At 27.0% G+C, this 22,202-nt stretch overlaps 1 protein-coding gene and 2 non-coding genes across 4 annotated transcripts in view; all 3 read right to left on the reverse strand.

The window, feature by feature from the left end:
- Nucleotides 1–3,117, reverse strand: part of LOC113553769 (sodium- and chloride-dependent betaine transporter) — a 79,246-nt gene extending 76,129 nt beyond the window's left edge. For both annotated transcript variants that reach the window (XM_026957293.1, XM_026957284.1), the window contains exon 1: nucleotides 2,719–3,117. The gene's annotated coding sequence lies outside the window, so the exon portion shown is untranslated. The remainder of the gene's footprint in view (nucleotides 1–2,718) is intronic.
- Nucleotides 3,118–12,017: 8,900 nt separating this feature from the next.
- Nucleotides 12,018–12,091, reverse strand: Trnat-agu. Its single transcript has one exon. It is a non-coding gene; the product is annotated as a tRNA-Thr (tRNA).
- Nucleotides 12,092–16,503: 4,412 nt separating this feature from the next.
- Nucleotides 16,504–16,575, reverse strand: Trnaw-cca. Its single transcript has one exon. It is a non-coding gene; the product is annotated as a tRNA-Trp (tRNA).
- Between the last annotated feature and the right edge of the window lie 5,627 nt (nucleotides 16,576–22,202).

Here is a 22,202-nt window from a genome sequence, read left to right on the forward strand (position 1 = left end):
GAGCTGATTACCCCTCTCTTTAAGCAAGCTTGTGATGAGAGTGTCTTCAGTTATTAGTTATAACAAATAATTATAAACAATTTTTTTAAATATATGAAAATTATTACAATAATAAAGTACATAAAAATAGAGTAGTACTTAAATAATAATGAACATGAACATATAATATTAATAATTGTTTCTCTGGAACATATATTTTTTTATACTTTTTTAAAACAATATCTTATTATTTATTAACTTATCATACTTTGGAAATCTATTAAATATTGTTATAGCTTTGTATTTATAATAGTTTTGATAAGCCGTGATATTACAACCCTAAGACAATTCTCCCTTTTTCCTTTAGGAATAATACTTAAGCACCCATCATCCCGGATACCCAAATCAGAATGTAGTCGTATTAATCAAAAAGTTGTTTTATATTGAATTTCCCTAGGATGTCAAATAGTTATGAAATATTCATTACATCATAGCCTTAAATGCTGTATTTTAAGTGTTTTAGGTTTTAACAATAACGGTGAATGTATACTACCTAACACAAATTATAATATTACATATCTTAATAGAAAATCACCGATCAAGATCTATAATATGTATGGTTTTTTGTAATAGGTTTATTAATATTATCAAATTATAATTCAGCGTTTGTATTAATAAAATAAAAGGTTACATACATATAAATAAATAATGAATGAATTAAATATTATAAATAATAACCTTATAAAAACCAGTATCGTATGTAAAAGAGATCTGGTGGCGCGGGTGCAACCGCGGGTCCGTTCGTTTAGGGAGCGTAAAATACGTAATAATATGTTTTTCTTTAAACTATTAATTTTTTTTTTTAATTAATCTAAATTATTATACAATTTTAAATTAATATTACATGCAATAATATTTTTTAAATATGTATAACATTTTAGTAAGATGAATAAGATATAGAATAGGACTTTGATAATTTTGCTCCCGGATCCAAATTTTGAAGTTACACCAACACCGCTGATAAAACCCATAATTTTTGCTGCGTAAATAATTGATCCAAACGAGTTACAAATTTTCTATAGTTAGGATTTTATCCAAATTATTCATGTGTTCTTTGCCCATTAGATACTATACTTGAAGTACTTACATAATATTTTAATTTGTTATAACATATAATATATTATATATTGAATATATATTATATATATATTATGTATATGTAGTGTGTAGATATTCATATATTCTATTATATTCTGATTTCAGCCACCTATCCCCCTTATCGATTTAAATCCCCCCCTTATGTTTTTACTATTTAATTTAATTAATTTATATTTTATACTTAATACAATTGATTATAAATATCTAATATAATATAACGATATTACTATAAATTATAATCAATTTTATAGTTTATAAAATATAAATTAATTAATTTTGACATACATTTATATTGATGAAATACATGTATATCAGTAATCTATAATATATTGACTAAAGGTATCCTAGCCAAGTTTACTAGAAAAAAAAACAAAAATTGATAGGTACCTAGTTGTTTAAAAAAAACTCATAAATGTATTGAATGTTAGTATAATGTATTTTCTTAGAGAGGTAAAATGGTCAAATGTCAATATACAGCTAGTCAAACCGATAATTTGAAAAGCACACTTTTTGCTCAAGAATGTAACATTTTTTAGGCATTAATTGATATGTCATACATATAAATATAATGAAAACCTTACTATTGTACAAATTAATAATGATAATATTAATATAATATATTAAAACAACACAACGCTACAGTGTGCACTTGCATACTGCATGAGGTGAAGGAATTTTGATTTTTGAGCATATCCGTCTATGTAATAAATTTAGATAACAGTATCTTCACTTTTGATCGAGAAACACGTATAGCACACCAGATGTATGAGATCCGTCAAATTGCATTACATAGACAAAAAAAAGTATTTGATTAAGGGATATAACGCGCTAAGTTTTATCAAGAGATTTTAATAAGAGTTCTTAACATTTATAGCATTATAGACCTCTTTACAATATAAAGTATAGTCTTTAACTTTAATTATAATTTAATATTTTAATGCTAATTTAAAAAAATATTATAAGTAGTAAGTACACAACACTTGTTAGGTAGTTCTCATGAAATTAAATACACTAAAATAACAATAAAAATTATGATAAAATCTTCTCTGTGGGCCATCGATAAAATACCGTCTCTTTAGGGTTAGAGAATGTCATACCACTTACGCCCACATGTATCGTTTCAACTTACATTTGTAAGTAATTTTCCATGTTGTACCCAGTACCTACTAAACATTTTATTAATAAGTTATTTAAACTTTAATCTCACCCATCGTGTGATGGGCTTTATCGATAATATAATACTTGTTAAAGCTTTTAATGTAAAAAGTATGTACCGGTTTAAATCAAGATCGATTCGTGCATGGTCTAAGATAATAAGTATATATCACAGCACTCATTCCGGACGATAAATTTTAAATTTGCACAAGTTCATTTGTTTGTTTCTATATTATGAATTATTAAAATATTATAAACCCGCATAAATTCTATCTCATATAGTTCATGTCCATTTGAAATTTAGATAATTGCCCTTTTTTAAGTTTTTGTACTACCGGATAGCCGATAGGTGCTTTCGGGTTGGACTGTTGGGGGCTGGGAGGCATGTCATAAACGAACTCGTACAGTAATATTATTATAATATACCTGGAAAGTGATAGTGCGGGTATGGGATGACGTATACTTTCGTCGTATACGTACGCTTCGTTCAGCCAAGGGACTCTCGATGAGCTTTACCCACGGATGAAATATCCTATGCCTGCGGCTATACAGTATAATACGATGGCCACTGCGCCAAAACGATCTCGATTCAACGCTACTGCGGTGGAAAACGTTACGTATTATACAAAACACAGAACGGCGTACTCCACCTCTGAATATAATGCCTGTCACATATAACGATAAAACGGTATATGATAACACGTAATGCGTGTTTGTCGACCGGAAACACTGTTTAAGTACACAGGCACACGAAACTACTGTTAAAATGTTATTAATCAAAAACGTTCTCGGTTCGCGGACTTTCGTCGTCCGCACGCGTGACTCGCCCCAGTGACCGCCGGCGACCGCGGTTAGACGTATACTACCGACCGAACGCGCCACGCGCACACTTTGTCCAGCCCTGTCGGCGACCGTGGCGGTGGTGCTGCGAACGCCGGTGGTGCAGGAGGAGAGACCTTGAACCGACCGGTTCGGCCGTTGTATAATATTATTATATACAGATAGAACGGTGCACGGCACGCATTACGCGTTGTATTGTACAACGTTGCTATGTACAATGGGAATCGGTCCACCGTCGCGTTCACTCGGTTGGCGGCGGTGCGCGTTGGTCGTCCACCGAACCCGTTCGTTGTCGTCCGACACGAACGTGTAGGTATACCTCGTCGGTGTACGATTGTTGGGCAGCGGCGGTTGTGGTAGTGGTGAGTGTCGCGGTGGTGGTGGCGAGGAGGGGGTCACGCTGTGCGGACGCGTAACGTACGTCGGTGGACCTGCAGAATCGGTTCCGATGACATTCTGTAGTATTAGGTAGAGGTATATTATAATATTATGCTAGTCGATCCTTAACAATAATACTCAAACCCGTGTTTCACCCGCATAATATACGGGGTTATTTTCAAGATTTTTTTTTTTTGTACTATACTTGAAGAATGTCTTGTGGACATACGCAGACATCCGATTTTCGAATATGAATTCCTTTTATCTGTTGATACTTGATAGTTAATTGGCATATCATTTTTCAGAAAATGTTGAATTCAAACGAATAGTGTTTTGAGTTATTTGAATTTGTGAACCAATGATAATTGGTCCACGAAAATGTTTGGAAAATACCGAGACTATGGTGATTTAAACATTTTAATAATTAATATGAATCTATCAACATTATTTATAATTTACATAAGAATGGCCTAAGTATAAAATAAATATTAAATTCAATATTACATCTGTTTTATATTTTTGTATAATTCTTAACATAAATATTTTAATAACCGAGAGACTGCTCATTCAAACTTTGAATTAAGTACATCAATAATATTTTTAAATACATTTTTCACTAAATAATTTACAGTAAAATGAAAGGGTTCTTAATATAAAAATAGGAGTTTGCATCACAGCAGGATACTTCTTAAGTAGTACAAAATAATCATAAAGATTTTATCTTTAAGTATATTTATAATTTCAAAAATTAGTATTTGCATAAATGTATTACTAAAGGAATTAATAAAGATAAAAATGATTGACGAATCCCCCTGTATAGTTAATAACTATTGTTAATCGTTTTATCTTATGTATATATTGGTATAGGTGTATCGTGTATCAATTTGTATACATATCAAACAAATCGTATTTAGATTAGGTAAGCGTTTTTCGAGATAATTACGATACATGATGCACACTACCAATATTTACAATCATTGTTTAACTATAAGTTATAAAAATCACCGTCTAAAGAAATCTAATAAACTGTACGTGGGTATAAAAAAACAACAACATTATATTTATGACCAAAATATTATTGTCAAGTAAAAAAAAAAATGAACGATATCGATAAACATACAATTTTAATTTTTAAGGACCATTACCATAAAATAGGTATTGTATTTTTCGTAATTTTCACATTAAAATGTATATATTATTACTTCCCGATCATACATTACGATAAATGAAGTCTTTTATATTTGTTAAATATAACAAATATAAAAGACGTGTAAACGTGTATTATTATAAACGTGTAGTTTATAATAATAAACTACACGATTATATAAAATAAATATAAGCGTCCTCTCGAACGATTTAACGAACACTGCAGTCATGCGACAGTAGAAGATTATATACTCATAATGATTAGCAAATATTATTGTAAATACCATTATGGAGTTGCAAACTAACTTCAGCACAATCCATGTAATTAAATTAACTGAAGTTGTGACGTACAGATATTAATATATTATAATATCATCTAATAAATAAACAATTTATATATAATGACTAACTATTGTAAACATAATATACATATAGGCCATAGATGACGTATTTAGCTATATAATATCAAATGCATTATTTTTATATTTTGTCTGTACAATGTAGATACTAGAACTAGACTATATTACTTATATTGGATACATCGACGGAATTAATATATACATTGTATATTTGATTCGTATACGTTTTTGTGACTATAAATATACATATAATATAAAATTAGATGATATTGTTATTTTGTGCCGGAAGAGTTCATTATCCTTTAGCGTCGGATTTGTAAGAAGAAATTTGTACTGGTCACGATATAATTATTGTCATTATACTTTATAGTATATACATATAATATCATATATTTATATATTTGAGACAATCATTATGCACATATGATAAATTACATCAAATATTTTCAACGCATACATTAACGGACATGTTTTATACTAGCAGCTATTTATATTGAAAACAGGACATTTAGTCATCTGTTTATAGGTGATTGGCGTTGTGCCGTACTTGAGCAGGTGGAATTTTCGTTATATAACTGAAACACCAGAAAACTTCAATCAGAAATGCAACTACAACACTTATATAGTTCCCTATAATATGTGTATCTTCGTAATGTTTTTCATTGCACAAATATTTTACCTATTTAGATAGAATAATATGTAATTAAATAAAGTGCAACATTGTGCAGGATCAGCTAGTTTTGTATACTTAAAAAACTAAAAATAAGACCAAAATATTATTTTTTTATATTTGTAAATTTGTATGTTTTTATATTATATTATATTTTTAGCTTTATAGATACAAATAATAATATTATATCCTCGCTTGTCGTTTATTTTAAATGTATGTAGCAGCTACCATGAAATGTAATATAGTTATGAGTTATAAAATTATTGAAGTATTTTTCATATATAAAATAAGTGCATAACGGATACGTAGCTAGTACCTACTATAAAACAAATACGGGCTTCAAATTTATTTATATAATATATTTTGTTAGTCATCATGAAACGGCCACAAGATTGAAAGTCATCAATGATCGATTTTAATTTACAAAATATTTAATCTTATTATCTTCTCAGGAATATTGTTTATACATATACATTGGTACACAGGCGCGGATCTAGCTATGAAATAAGGGGGGGGGACAGATGAAAAATTTTACTTTAAGTACATAAAAGCAAGGCATCAAGTTTAAGTTATAATAATGAATAAAATATTCAACATTTATGCATATTAAACTCAAGTAAACTCAAGTAATGATAACATATTTACATAATATCACAGATATTTACAGTACCGAACTTCTGCCTAGACAAACTAAGCAGCTGCCTAGGGGACTTTACCTTTCCATAGCCCAAGTACCAAAAAAAAAAAAAAAATGCCCCAAAAAATGTTGATACATAAAGAAATATTTCGTGTATAAACTATTTTCTATTTTGTTTAATGCTTAAATAAAAATAAGCTTATAAGAATATTATTATGAAATAGGCAGTAACTTAAAAATTAAAATTATGCTACACTATATATTGTTATGGATGTATAAAGTGAAAATATGTATCGGTACCGCATCTTATACAGTTTTAAAAGCAACAAATTAAAAGTTGTTTTTATTTATATATTTTTAAAAAGTTCTTTCTTTAGTAGCTGCCTTGGGGCCCCAAGACGAGACCCTTAAATTCCGCACTGTATGTTTATAGTTTATACGTACGTATTTTTTATATATCTAAGGCTTCAGCCCCCTTTGTATTCGTGCCTGTATATAGTACATTGTGCAATACGCATATACTCATAATCATCATATATTCATATTAAAATAATATATTATATAGTATATACGATATACGTAAAGATACAAATATAAAATTCCCATATTATGAATATGTACAATATATCTCATCGTATCCGTATGTAATAATAATATAATTTAATGTATAATCTATAAAGTGTAAAACATTGGATCATATTATTTACGAATGTTTTTCATTATAATTTGTGGTGAACAGCTGAATGAATTCGGGCATTTTTTACATACATACGTTTTCCCATTCCAGCAACCACATACGTTCCACGCAAATCTAATAATTATATATGTAAAGTTGAAGTATACATTATTATATATCATTTCGTTCCTGCTAGGGCTGCTCGTGTACGTGCATACTTTATTATTGGCTAGTAATTATTTTGTTTCGCTAGTGGTTGTTACTTTGTTAGTATATATTTTTTACTATAATATATACTTATAACATATAATAACCACACCTTTTGTGGTATCCACTTTTTTTTTGTTTTGTTTGGTTTAATGTAGAGTATAGTTTTTAGCAACACATCAAATTATATACATAAGGAATTTCTGGTCATCATTAACGTTGTTGTTGTTGTTACTGAGAACACTTGTCGCCGCTGTGTACACTGACGATATTTATTAACGGAGAACGTATTGAAATTCAAGTATAGGTCATGTCCAGAGTTGGCGATTATAGATGCATTTGCAGTTTTCATATCAGAATATAATGAAACTCAAACGCGTGCCACCCACTCTGACATTCACTTTAATAAACGGATTAGTTTATTATTTTAATTTAGTTATTTAAATAACTGAAATTGAGTACCTTCTGAAATAGTGAAAAAGGTAGTAAAAACATTTCAATGAGATTTATGACTATATTTTTTAACATAATAATATTCCCTTTGAGTTGTATCTGCAGAATAATTAACGCAATTTTTTTTATACTCTTCTACTTATATTAGTTAGTATATTTTAAGAAAATATTCTAATCAGTTTGAAATTTTTACTTACCCTCTCTATATTAGCATGTATGGGCTTTATGTTAAGGTGATTCAACATCACCTCATCATCCCATCACTACTCAGACAAGTAATACCTACGCATTACCTCGTTCCGGATACAAGAGAGACACTCTGTCATGCTTCTGCGATTCCCGTACATTTATATACGGCTGTAAATCTAGTAACTACGATGATATTTACTGGAACGGATCTATGCTTATCTGGACTTAACAGGCTTAATTGCTATTTTTATGATCTCGTACCTGAAAGAGGAAACACGCAATTTAAATCAAATGTAGAGAAAACTAACAGCATTTAAAAACATAAATATTAAATATATAAAATTTAATATATTATAATAGTTACATACATATAATAACTGCGAATTCAAGTCAATCTGTTTTTCAGTCATTGATAAAAGCTTCTGTAAATGCTGTTGATAAATATTATAGTTTTTAGGAACAATCAAGATGTAAAGTAAATTACACTACTACAGGAGATCGAAATGTATTTCCTTTACATACAATACCCATGTAAATACTGTATGCTTATGTAGTGTATGTACAATGTTTAAATGTATAACTGCATGAATTTTCTAAATTTTCTAAGTACAGTTTTAAAAGTTCCATAATTTTTTTTAGAAAAAATTGTATTACTGTAGTCTACAATATATTTTTTACCATAGTAAATATAAATTATCGGCCAAATTTATTTTTCTACTATATAATACATTAAAAGAAATGGCTCATTTTAAACGTGGTAACGTTTTAAGAGAAATTAATTTAAACTTAAATAAAGTATTTGATATAGAAAGTCTTATCCTATTGTAATTTTTGTAGTAAGTTAGTCATACTGTATCGTATAATACTTCGTGATATTTATAAAGGTATCCATATTAAAATTTAAAATAGCTCCTTAATTAAACATATCGTAATTTGTAGAGTACGAATCTGTTCTTTAAAATCCTTATTTATCTATAGATTAGATGATATTATGTAATGGTTGGAAAGGTTTAATCTAAATTTTTATCTTTTGCTGCTATTTTTCTAAACATTGTTTATTCTTCACATAATTATCACAATATTATTATCCAGTTTTGTTGATTAGGGAGACATCTTGAAAATATATCATATATTATAGTATGATACTTTTATCCAACTAAATTGATAATTCTCCTACCATAATTGGCATAATTTTACAACTACATTTTAAGCTTTCATCTCATTTTTTTATACGTCTTATTAATTAAGACCCTATTTTAAATAGTTAATGATAGTAGTGACGATTGCAGTATTTATGTAACACAAAACTTTGCTTTATAATTTCATAAATATCATATTTCAAATTTTTAAACCTTATTAAAATCAACAACATTATTATAATGTAAGACAAAAGTATTCGCTTTAAAATAAACAGTCAAAACACATTTGGAAATTTGGAAATAATAAATTTATTAATTAATTTAATTTTGTTAGTAATTAAATGGATAATAAATAATAATAAATTACTTATAAAAAAAATGTGTCTATTATAAATAATATCAAGAGTGCCTGTCAAATGCAATGTATGTAAAAATAATATAATACGAGTAGGTATTAGACTGTTCTAATAAGAAAAATTTTTTTGGCTTCAAATATTTTTTAAAAAATCTGCCTGCCTCGGACTTTGACAAATCTTTAGCCGCCACCGGTAACAGATGAACAGATCTATTGTCTAATAAAATTAATTAATATGCCATTCAACAAATATATATCGGGTACATTGAATTATGACATCTTTTTTTCAAAGAAAAAATAATAATTATTGATTACATTAACATACCTATATTATAATTTATAAGATTATATATAATTAAACCACAGAATAAACGAAATTTAAATTTTAAATTTTATTTATTCTGTAAATATATATTATAATATTTTAACGAAAATACTAAAATCGGTACAACGTAATTTTAGTTTTCCCTAAATAAGGACAGCCCAGTGGTATTTTGCAAATTTGAAATTTTTTTTTTTAATTATACACGCTAGGGCGATATTAGACATGAAATTCAATATATACAGTAACAGCCAACAAGTAACAACTGCAATAATCAAAAGTGTATATCTCTATAATAAAAAATAAATAATAATAAAAACGGAACACAATTTATACAGCGAATAGGTCTTATAGTTTATAAATTTATGTCTTTTGTTATCATGATAAAGATAACATTGTTATAATATTACGAGTTTCGATACAATCACGTCATATCAATACACCTTGTTACTACCTACATTAGTTTTATCGTGGTGTCACTTTTAGTTTATACTGATGAGTGATGATAGCTTATCGTACGATAAAATGCAAACAATATTGTAACATTATTGTGTTATTGTGATTTGTGATGATCACGTTACGTAAACCTATGAAATCAATGATATATTTTGTTTTGTTTTGTTTTGTTTTAATTTCAATGTAAGACTATAACCGTATAGACACAGTAATTATTGATTAATTATTAATCAGCAAACCAAGTATAGTAGGTAATTGATTATTTAAAATAATAATATGATCGATCCTATACCGGCTATAGTGCTATACCCATCAAAGACCTTGGAGTGTCATGGTCTTTGAACTATCTTCTCTGATGATGCGTAATGTTTGCCCGGCCTAAAGTTGAATATTGTACCTAACCTTGCGTAAAATTAAGTATACATTAATAATAAAAATTATTGGTAATTAAATTCAACATAATCATCGTTATACATAAAGTTATGTGAAATTGTAAATTATTCAATTGATTAGTATTTGGTTGATCATAAAATGTAATGCATAGAATATCATTTATCATTATATAGCACCATAGTGGACATCATCATCATTTTCTATGGAATATTAACTATAGAAATAAATAGAATCGATTTTACTGGAGTAGCAGTTCCAATGGTACAACATACAATATAAACAAATATAGATATATAAACAATCTATACAATTTTAAAATACTCATAACTCGTTTTAAAATTAAAATATAATAAAACGCTTAGGAGTTGCTCTTGAGATAATGTTCTTAACTTTAAATTTTATAAGAGGTCATTTTACTCTAATTTGAGAAATTAATATGATTATAGACGTTATAGTCATTATTATGAGCGTAAAATTTACTGTGTTGCGTGTGGGTTAAAGAAAAATAACAAATATTACGCTGGCATCCTCTTAAGTCCAAGATAATATTTTGACACTTTGTGAGCTATTTGAAGGCATGATAAACTTTTACTCTTTACGTATATTATAATAATAATTTGTATGCTCAATGATATTTTCTAAACATTTAGATTAATTTAGATTAGTTATTGCCTATTATATCACGAACATCGGAACCTAATCACACCGTTGTACGGTAAAACAACAATGCGGTTAGACTCAAAAGTTAATTACAATAATATATTCTAAAAATATATACTAATGATATTATAATAACTAAATGTTATCGGGAAAATTTCAGTAGAAAAATAATTACTTGAATAGTTGAATAGCAATATCAAAAAATATATCATAAAAAATACTTGAAAATATTATAATGATTATAGTCTTCGTTCAGAATCGAATCATTTTTCGTATGCAATGATTTATATTTATTTATTTATTTATTTATTTATGATTTATCGTCGAATTAAAATTTAACACGTAGGTAGGTGATTCATTATACTACTACAGTGACTTATTACTTCATGACAAGGTAAACTCATACACCTACTGTTCAGCATAGCGGTTTCCAATTTTTCTCTCTTTTTTAATTAATGAACGACCCGATTGTTGAGGGGAGAAAACAGACAATTTTCCCCTACCCAGAGTTTTTTAATTATGTTTGGCTAAACATTATCTACCATTTCCGCATTAACAATAATACAATCTAAAATAATAATAGGGAGTAAGGCGTTTTCTTTATAAAAAAATCGTTATTTATGTTTTAGAAAAATATCCGTGGATGCTCATGAATCAAATGTTTGAACGATATGTCAATCCTATTTCGCTCATATTTTCGGTATTTTCAAGCTGCGATACCCACGAAATCGTACAACTCGTGATTAAAAAATACAACGGAAAAAAGTGCAAAAAGTGTGATCACACACTTGTTAGGGGGGTGTGTAGTATCGGCTATATGCCGCCCGCCCCTACCGTCGTGTGCAAGGCTCCGGAGGGATTCGAACCCTCGATCTCCTGTTTACTAGACAGGCGCTTTAACCAACTAAGCCACGGCGCCAGCTGTGGCATTTGAGCGAACTTGTCGTATTTAAAAGCTGACCGCATATATGCTTATGTATTGACGTATACATAGTTATTAATTATTATTATACTATAAAAAAAGGTTTTTTTAAAAAAATTTACATAAATATCATACTATTCATTTGTAAGTCAGGTAATTTATTTTTTGTTCCTGATATTTTGAAGGGGGTTTAAACCCCCAACCTCCTGCTGTTCGTGCCTGCAGTATATACATATTTCATAGTTAAGTTAAGTGAATACAATTATTTCAATCCTGAATCCAATGTGGACAGAACATTAGCATAGTCATTGTTCACTCGTCATATCAATAGAGATGGACAATGGTATCGTCAATATGACAATATAGGAATATTGTGCATAACGTGCATCAACATATTTATCAATACATACGATTTCGGGCAACTCCCGAGTGCGTCCCGTTTATCATATCGTACCTTTTTAATAGCCAAACTGCATCCGCAATAATATTGCTAAAAATTTTGGTATATCCCATGTGCGTCCGCGATAATATCACAAATAATTTTGGTATATCCCGTGTGCGTCCGCGATATTACTGCTAACAATATTTATCTTGATGGATAAAATGCATTGATAACTTATAATATTACACAGTGTTAGTTTGCATTTACACTATAGTCAATACGTAAAAACCTACTATTCGTAACGAGTCTTTGACAACCACGTGTAGTATGTTTAGTGATGTGTAGTGAGGTGTATGCAGCTAACCGTTTTATTTAAATATATTTAATTAACATTTTACATTAATTTATTTTATTACATAATATTACATACTATAATATACTTGAAAGATGTCGATGTCGTTGCCGTCGAGTATGATCAGCCAACACGGTAAGGAACTTAAAATTATTGATGGATATAAAATGAAATTTCATAAAATGTTGAATGGTGATGTAAAACGATGGTGCTGTGTAAACAAAACGTGTACAGCTTACATGAAAACAGATATGAGTGAGAAGACAATTATTGATAGTAATTTAAATCATAATTATAATTTAGAATCTGGAGGAAAAACGATGAGACAAATAATAAGGAACTCTGTAAAACGAAAAGCTTAAGAAAAACTTTGTGAACGTCCACTCAAATTAATTCATTTGAAACTATAAAATAAAAAAACGGACTTTTTAACGACAATTGATATATCTTGTATTCGAAAAGAAATGTATGCTGCTCACCGTTCTTCAATACTACCCAAAATACCAATTAATATTCAAGACGTAATAGTTCATTAAATTCATTAGAAATTAAAACATTTGATAATGAAACATTTATTCTATTCAATGACAGTAATAAAAACTTGGTTATGTTTTCATGTAAACAAAATTTAGCTACTTTATGTGCCGTAAAAACAATATATGTAGATGGTACATTTAAGTACTGTCCAAAATTTTTTTACAACTTTTTACCATTCGTGGTTTAAATAATGGTTATTACATACCATTAGTATTTTTTTTTTATTGAATAATAAACAAATAGAATCGTATTCCTCGTGTTTTTTAGCGTTAAAAAATGAATGTACTAAATTAAATTTATGTTTTAACCTCGAAATTATATACGCAGATTTTGAAAAATCTATACATATGGGTGCAAGAAATGTTTGGCCAGATATTTTTACAAAAGGTTGTCGGTTTCATCTAGGGCAGGCATGGTGGTGAAAAGTACAGAATCTTGGTTTAAGTATTCATTATTGTGATGATGTATCAGAAATAGGACAGTTTTTAAAGAATATATTTGGATTACCCATGCTGAATGAATACGATATTGAAATAAGTTTTACTGAAGATTTTATGTCTATCAAACCTGATGATGAAAAACTAAATCAGTTTATGGATTATCTCGTAGAAAACTATATTGATCCACAGTCAGACTTCCCTCCTCACACATGGGCAGAAATGAGCAGTAGCAGTGAACGAACAACAAATGCGTTTGAAAGCTTTCATTCTAAATTTAATTCATGCTTTTACACACCTCATCCGGACATATATTCCTTCTTAGAAATATTAAAAAAAATTCAAATAGACAGAAAAATTTTAATACAAACTTCTAATCAAATACCTAAAAAAAATAGATCAGTCAACGAAAAAAATATTAAATTAATTTAAGAAAATATACAAAAATACAAAACTTCTAAAATCTCTAGATATGATTATGTGAAAATCATGACATTAAAAATTCAACCAAAAAAATAGTTTAAATATTAACCCAGCATTTTAAAACTGTATGTAAGCCTAAATAATTTAATACATTTATATAATAATAAAATAATATAATAATTAAATAACCAAATAACCAAATATTTTTGGGGTGTAAGCCAGTTCACCTCCTCGTGGTGCACCCTGGGTAACTCTAAATGAATTGGGGACGCATTCGGGCTATGTAAAAAATATGACTTTTTTTCTTGGGACGCACTCGGATGATACCTAATTCTGGATGCACTAAGAACATTAAAAAAGAGTCATTTCGGGACGCACTCGGGCGATGCCCACAATTTCTTTACAGGTGCGTAGTTGTATTATAAATTATAATTATAGGTTTCTGTTATACTATACGTTTACACATATACACATATAAAATGTGACTGATTTTTACATAATCTGTAAAAATTAAATAAAATAGCTTTAATTAACCACTGAATATTTTGTCTATATTATAATTATCTCGTAATGCAATCTGAGAAAAATACCTTATAATTAACAAGAATATTAAATACCATAATTTTTACAGATAAAGCATTGCAATTAGTTAGTACATATTCAAAAATATACATAGCTTAAAGCTAAATAAAAATATATATATTTAATTTGTTAGAAAATTATGAATACCACATTAATATAATAATAAACATTTATCTAATATGCGATATTTTAATCAACACAATCATTTAATGAATACACTTATAATTATTTATTAATAAATAAATTAAACAACAATTTTTAAATATCTAATACATGTCATGTGGAATATTTATTGTATGAATATATCATATGTTATATGTTATATTTTTATATTAATATTCTGTATTCGCTTGTGGCTTGTCTGTTGCTGATAGTTAATAATGCCAAGTGATCAATGAAGCGCTAAATGAGGGTTTGTTTTTAATTAATTTATCTATATCAATAAATTCTACTGGCAACTATTACTTCTTGAAGTATGAATTATACGTGTCAGATAACTTGACCACAATGGTATCGGCACTAATATACAAAATCAATAACTCTTCGTATTTGATACTAGGTATTTATAATAATAATTATTTATTTATTTACAGTAAATTATTGTTAAAATTTCCTAAAACAGACGCTACTGGCAAACAAAATTGTATAACAGCAAACATAATAAACTGTTACTCTGTTAGGTGATTTTCCATTAGTTTAACACCCCATGTGGGCTATAAACAAATTACCATACGCCGACTGATGAAACCTAACAATTCATATTTTTTTGAACAGCACGCCATTCTAAGATGGAATTCGATCTCACCGTTTTTAAGGAGTTTAATTAGGCAATTTGTTAAGTCGTGTGTAGTTAGTAATCATTATGTGTTTAACTATTACTGTAGTGTAAAATAAATAGCATCAGATTGCTCCTATTAGTGCATGTACTTGAGTTACGACTGTACTACAATATTTTATAATTTTTTTCAAAAACGAAATTTTGATACCATTAAATATATTATATTAATGTACTTTACAAGGTTAGATATGTACCGGAGGTTCAGTTTTAAAATCATTTCTCGCTGAATTTACAATTTTTTGTGATACCACGTATAGATGATATATACAACACGTATCTACATTTATATTTAAACATTACAGATTATAATTTATTTTTTTGTAATACCTTCTCAAGTAGATACCTATAATAAAGTATATTAATAAAAAAATGCAATATATATTAATATTATATAAAAAATTAAATTACATAATTTTTAAACAATATTAATCACCTTTTAGCAATTCAAGAAACAGAATCCGTAGGAACTCAAAACTTTTAAAGTTTTAATTATCATTAAGTTTAGATTCCTTGTGTAAATTATGTAACAATTATTAAACGATATACCAATACTATTGACTTGTATAATAAATGATAATACTTCTACTGTTAACCTCGCGATGAACGGTTTTAAAATTTCATTGTAGAATAGATGAAGTTTTCATTTTGGTGTTAACGTGTGGTTCATCGTTAGTGGTTGATGTTTATATAGACATTGTAATAGACATTATGAAATAAAAAATACATTTATCCAATATCTTAAGGAGAATAAATTATGAAAATTAACAATTAATAAATTTAAATATAACAATAATAATTTGTTATGATTATCTACTAAATAGTGAAGAAATGGAATAATAAAAATTGCAAAAACATCTATGACCTCGACGTGATTTGAACACGCAACCTTCTGATCTGGAGTCAGACGCGCTACCGTTGCGCCACGAGGTCTCCTTTAACAACAAATGCAAACTTGTTTATTTAAGCAAATTCTCCACCAGATATTTAATAATATTAGTTATATTTTATTAAATTAATCGCTCTATAGAGTATAGACTATGGCCAATGGTCATCACTTGACTCAGCTAACAGCTCAATAGATATATATAAATTATACACCAAAAAATGTAAAAATAAATACTTGACCTACTGATGATAATTTTTTTGTAAAATCACAGTCACAATATTCACTTATGACCACCATACCGCAAATTTCAAATCGTTATAATTTCTAAAATAATAGCTCCCTAAAAACTTTATATTGGTATTTAGTAAGTTTGAATTGAATTTTTAAATTTTTAAATTTCATAAGTACATATAAAACTATTAAAACTAAAAATAGGTTATAAAGAAATACTACTCATAATATTTTAAAGTACTTACTTGCTTTTCGGTTATTGTGAATTGCGACCACCAACGATAGTCAAATAGCTAATAAGTAATAATATAAATAAAATAAAATTTGAATATAATTAATAAAATTAATAATTCACGACAATTGGAAAATGTTGTGATATGTTGTTTAGTATTTCGACGAAAGGACCATCTGTTTGAATATAACTTATACACCAACTGTATCACATAACTGTAGAGTTGTTCCCCTATGTTTTTTATTTTTCCATTTAGCCGATTCCCAGAATCGTTGAGACTAACCCACTAACCTTTTTTAATTTTGTCTTATAACCAAGCTAACAATCAGAATTTAGAATAGATGGTCGTGCACTCGTGCATATCTTATTTATTTATTTAAATTTCAACGGATCATTAAGATCCAAATACAATACTTTATAATTTTAGTTCAACATTAAATATACAAATAATTAATAATTCTGCAATAATAAAACAATAACACAAACATTTAAATACGAAAAATTCTGTTTATATAATTATTAAATAAATCAATGAAATTAAAGTTAAACAAATCAATTTTAGTTTCATTAACAATTGTCTATTGATATTAATCTACTTATAAGAGAGGCGCCCTAGAGGCTAAAGCATAATTTATGCGTGAAAACATAAAACATAGTGGTAGACCTAGTTAGCAAGCTCTATATTGAAGGACATTGAAAATGATAAAACCTAAAATTATAGGGCAATTGATAAAACTACTAACAAGCTTAAATAAAAATTTCATATCTAATATTTTCCTTCGTTCGAACAAACTAACAATATCAAAAAAATGTAAAAGTGGTTGATAAGGAAAATGTGGTGGAACACGAGTTATGTTACATTAGAAGGCCATAAATAAAAAAAAAACCGATTTTGAATATTATCTCAACATTAAACTTGATATTTCAAATATGGTAACCAAACCATAATAAATACCTGTTGTATTCTAATTTTGCTCGGACTAAAGAATAAAAGAATTCAAGACTGGGCAAGTAAACGATTTTTTTTAACTCGTTAAGTTAAGTTATTTTAAAAATAATAAAATTAAATTAAGTTAAAAATTACTCATATTTTTTTATTTAATTCGTTAAGTTAAAAGTTAATTAAAAAAAAAAAAAAACTTAACTTAATTAAAAATTAACATTTTTCTTACATTAAAATTAACTTGAGGTTAACATGTTAATCTTAAAAAAAGTAACTTATTAAGTTAAAAGTTAATTTGAAAAAAGTAACGAGTTAATTAACTTAACGTTTTACTTCATCTTAACTTATAATTCGTTAATGACCAGTCTTGAAAAGAAGTATATAGTGTGTTAAAAACCATGTAATTAGTGAAGTCTTTACAATTTCTAATAACAAAGCCTAAATTTGTCAATGATTTTCTAACGTTATATAGTTAATGTTTATTATATGTAAGAGTTAAATCAAATATTACACCTAAATCACTAATATCTTAAACATATAATTATTATCAAAGAAAACCTATTAATATAAAACTATAAGTGGAAATACGACTGCCAACAAACCTATTTCCAATACGAATCCTTTTACGTTTTCCTTTTTTTGGAAGGATTTAATATTATATTTCCGAAAAATTAGTTTTCCATAAAATTATTGTACTTCGTAACCCACACACTCGTTTTTCAAATATGCTTTTTTTATTGAAAAAATGTTACATTTTTTGTTTTTTGAAAAATCCTAGATTTGCGGTTTTTGTGAAAATAAAATGTACTAAAATACAATAATAAATACAAATAATAAAATAATAGCATAACCGAAAAGTACAAATTTTAAAGTAATTTAGTAGATACTTGACATAATATCTTACTAATTTTTCTTATAATACCTACAAAACTGCAGGCATTGGTACATTGGTTATATATAAAATCAATTTTATAGGTATATAATTAAAAATTAAAAATAAATTAATACTTGTAATTACTTGTTTTATAATTTTTCAGATCTATAATTAGACATTATACAATATATACGTTTGTGAATATATAGAGTGGTATATTCGCATTAATGCATATGACCATCTTTCACTGACCAAGTTTGCAACCGCCATTAGTTCATTACTTATTCACTCGCGCAACTCAACAAGCACGTTTTTGCGTTGTCAATTTCCAAAATATTGACGTTTCGATATTATTCTACTTGAACTGAAAACGTACTTTACATACTCATAGATTTTAAGCGGAGCAATGAATGTATTTGTTTTTACAATGATGTATGTCTTAAACGAACTAGAAAAAGAGTAAGCCTTTTGATTAACTAAGGTAATATAGGTATACCATTATTAGTTAAGAAATTATTAGACGAATTCGTCAAAATCGTGTATTCGTTAGTTGCAATATTGTTTCGTATTTGTATAGATATAGTGCTATAGTATGGGTAAAATAATATGTAGCGTCATACATATTTATGTCCATTTTTATTTTATTTTTTCAACTTAAACATTCAAGTCATTCCTGTTAAATAATGTTATCATTGTAATAACGTTTTAATGTTAAAAAAAATAAATAGAAAATATAATTGCGTTCTAATAATATTGTTATCAATACGATATTACCCAGAATCCAGATGAAATGCACAATATCATTTTTACGGGAGTCAATGACTTGAAGATTGATGACTAAAAATTATAAGTATTATAAACCTTTGCGAAAATATTAATTATTATACAACAATTAAAAATATTTTTATTTTTTATAATATGCACCTATATATTGTATAGTAGAGTATAATAATAATATGTTAGCATATATTATTATATTCGAACTGTGCTGTTGAATAAAATATAAAAAGTTTTTATTTAGTATAATAAGGATAATAGATCCACGATATCCATTATCGGTGGGTATTGGAATTATTGGAAGATAAGAATGTTTTAATAATTTGAAACTTAAGTAATTATTTATATTAATCTACCAATCAACATTTTATAATTTATAAAAAATGTCCAAATATAATAAATACTAGATTCAATATTACATTTATTTTATAAAAAAAATAATTTTTAAAGACTTTATTTATCCTTCGTATAAATACAAATTAACGAGTCGTTCGAATTCGATTTAGAAACATCAATATTTCCAAATAAATCATCTCACAGTAAAAACGTTAATTCTCTTTTGAAAAAATAAGTTTAATACAGAGCACTCGTTAAAATATGGAATAAAAACTTTAAATAATTCAAAATATGATACTTAGAGACTTAAGTTCAAAATCTTAAAAATCAGAATTGATGATCAAAATATGATCATTATTAATAAAAAAAAAAAAAAAGAGGAACATGTTAGGTGATCACTCTGTATTTATTAGATACGACAATTTCACAACGTTGTCATGTATTTGAGTAGGTATTTTAAGATCGTCTCGTCCAATGTGCACACTGCTCATGATGCCTGAATACTATATTTCTATATATTATGTATAATAACAATTATTATTTGTCTGAACCATGTGGTTTTACCAATATATAGCTATATTTTTACAGCCAGAGTACTTTGACTACCACGTGACCATAATTTATATAGGCACTGCCACGCTTATAACCGCTGTATAGCCGTAGTCACCATCACTGCCGGAGAGCAAAAACATCAAATCGCACAACACCGACAACACAGTCGACGAAGTCAAAAATTATGAATCGGAGACAATCCGCAGCTGAAAAATATCGAACAATTATCGTTGTTTCAATGTCTCCGCAATTATTATTTATTCAAATAATTTTATAACCTTATTAGTATGAAAAAAGTGAACACTAGGTGTTATTACCGTACTTGGGACATCTGCAATAAAATTATAATTAAGTAGATGAAATCGTTGGATTACTTTGAATTTATTATCAGCTAACATTATTTTTATTTTAAAAGTACCTATATACATATATTATGTTTTATAAACCTACATTGTATGTTCTTTTAATTCAGTTATTAATCAACTTCAGCTGTGTAGTAAAATCAATTGATAGTTACTTGGTACCTTAAAATAGGTACTTATGTAATATTTATAATGATTAATGTACCTATCTGTGGCTTTAATAATTTTTATTAATGATATTATAGTATACTCTTATAGTACGTAATGTTAGTTAGAGATTTCAATGTAATAAATATTAACACGAAAACAATTATTATTTTCAATATCTAAACAAATTGTTTGCTTAAGTAACATAAACATTTTAACCTAATAGAAAGTAAATAAAAAGAAAATATAAAATCATTCATTTTTTGTGTAAGAAGAGTTTTGTACTTTTGTGTAACGTGATTTTATCTATGTAAAATGTAAATCCTAAACATGTAAAGGTAATATTATAAATTATTTCATAATACACACACTTAAATATTTAATGACCTCATTTATTGTTAATGACTGCTTTGTATACCTATATAGTGACATTATATGAATGTTTAATTTTAGTATTTAAAAAGCTCAATATGCCTACATTAATATAAATCAATTGAATTAGTTGTTGAATTGTATTTGAAATATGATAAATTGATAACATATATTATCTTGTTATGTACTTACTGAAATAATCACAATTGCATATAAAAGAATATATAAAAATATTTTGTCGCAGTTAAAATAAATCAAAAACCTTGGAATATTAATAGTTCAATTTATTATTGATATTTAAGTCTATATTAAGGGTCGTGTAGTACACATATTTAAAATCTATTATTAACACCAATTTTTTGTAACGTTTATTAAAATAAACATTAATTAACTTCCTTACTAATAATAAGATTTTAATAAATTAATAACAATATAATATATTTACTAAAAATAATAACAAATAAACATATATATAAGCAATATTGACCAAAAATAATTATATGAAAATAAAGTTACTTAAGAATTAAGACCAATACACGAGTTTATTCGTGTACCTATATATTTGAATTTTTTGACTGTAAAAACGGAAATAGTTATAACTTATTTTTAAACATTATTTTTAATTTTTAATGAAGCCATTTAATTAGTTTTATGACAATATGTGTTTTTTATTAAGTGTTTGGAAATTATTTTTAATAAAAAGTGATTAAAAAACTAAAAGAATATTAAATATTTTTAATATTTTAGAAAGGTATAGAATACAGATAATTATGGTTCACTTAAGAAATTAAAATCTCTATTTAGTAATATATTTGTTGTATATTTTAATAGGTAGTATAGTAGTT

This window comes from Rhopalosiphum maidis, chromosome 4 (genome assembly GCF_003676215.2).
Source record: "Rhopalosiphum maidis isolate BTI-1 chromosome 4, ASM367621v3, whole genome shotgun sequence".
NCBI lineage: Eukaryota > Metazoa > Arthropoda > Insecta > Hemiptera > Aphididae > Rhopalosiphum > Rhopalosiphum maidis.